The following is a 553-nucleotide window of genomic DNA, read 5'->3' as shown; positions in this document are numbered from 1 at the left end:
AGATTAAACAGTTTAGCATCAGATATATATAAGCAGAAATGAAAATTTAAAATAACATAATAACAGGAATTTTTAAACCCGAAAAATACAAGTATAAAAATAAAAACATGAGTACAATTAATTTTTGATCAAATTTTCTGTATTTTCATTTCAATTTAACATGTAGAGATTCAATAGACTTCTAAGCAGTGGGTATAAACATCAAAGTAAACTAACACACTAACTTGATTTCACTTTCTGAGCATAAAAACAAACACACTAACATGATAAAAGAAAAATACAGGGTAGCATACAGGGTATGATAAAAGAAAAATACAGGGTAGCAATTTCAAAAATTTAAATTTAAGATCTAAGTTAGCTAGATTTTCAACTTTACAACAGATATAGAATTAATTTCTAAACTAACTATATCACAAAACTCATAACAATTACTACTCTAGAATTTTAAAACAAACTACTAACTAACCCTAACATTCCAATATAATTAAAAATAAAAGTCTCACACTCTCACACATCACAATGTCTACACAAACATACATGTCTCAAGTCCAAA

The 553-nt window shown here is 25.9% G+C and overlaps 1 protein-coding gene across 1 annotated transcript in view; it reads right to left on the bottom strand.

Moving 5' to 3' along the window:
* The window catches only part of LOC110027837 (callose synthase 9-like), a 217,076-nt gene that overhangs the window by 182,859 nt on the left and 33,664 nt on the right, over positions 1 to 553 (bottom strand). The gene's annotated exons all lie outside the window — the stretch shown is intronic.

This window comes from Phalaenopsis equestris, unplaced genomic scaffold (genome assembly GCF_001263595.1).
Source record: "Phalaenopsis equestris unplaced genomic scaffold, ASM126359v1 Scaffold000452, whole genome shotgun sequence".
NCBI classification, from domain to species: Eukaryota; Viridiplantae; Streptophyta; class Magnoliopsida; order Asparagales; family Orchidaceae; genus Phalaenopsis; species Phalaenopsis equestris.
This window is presented reverse-complemented; position numbering and strand designations above follow the sequence as displayed.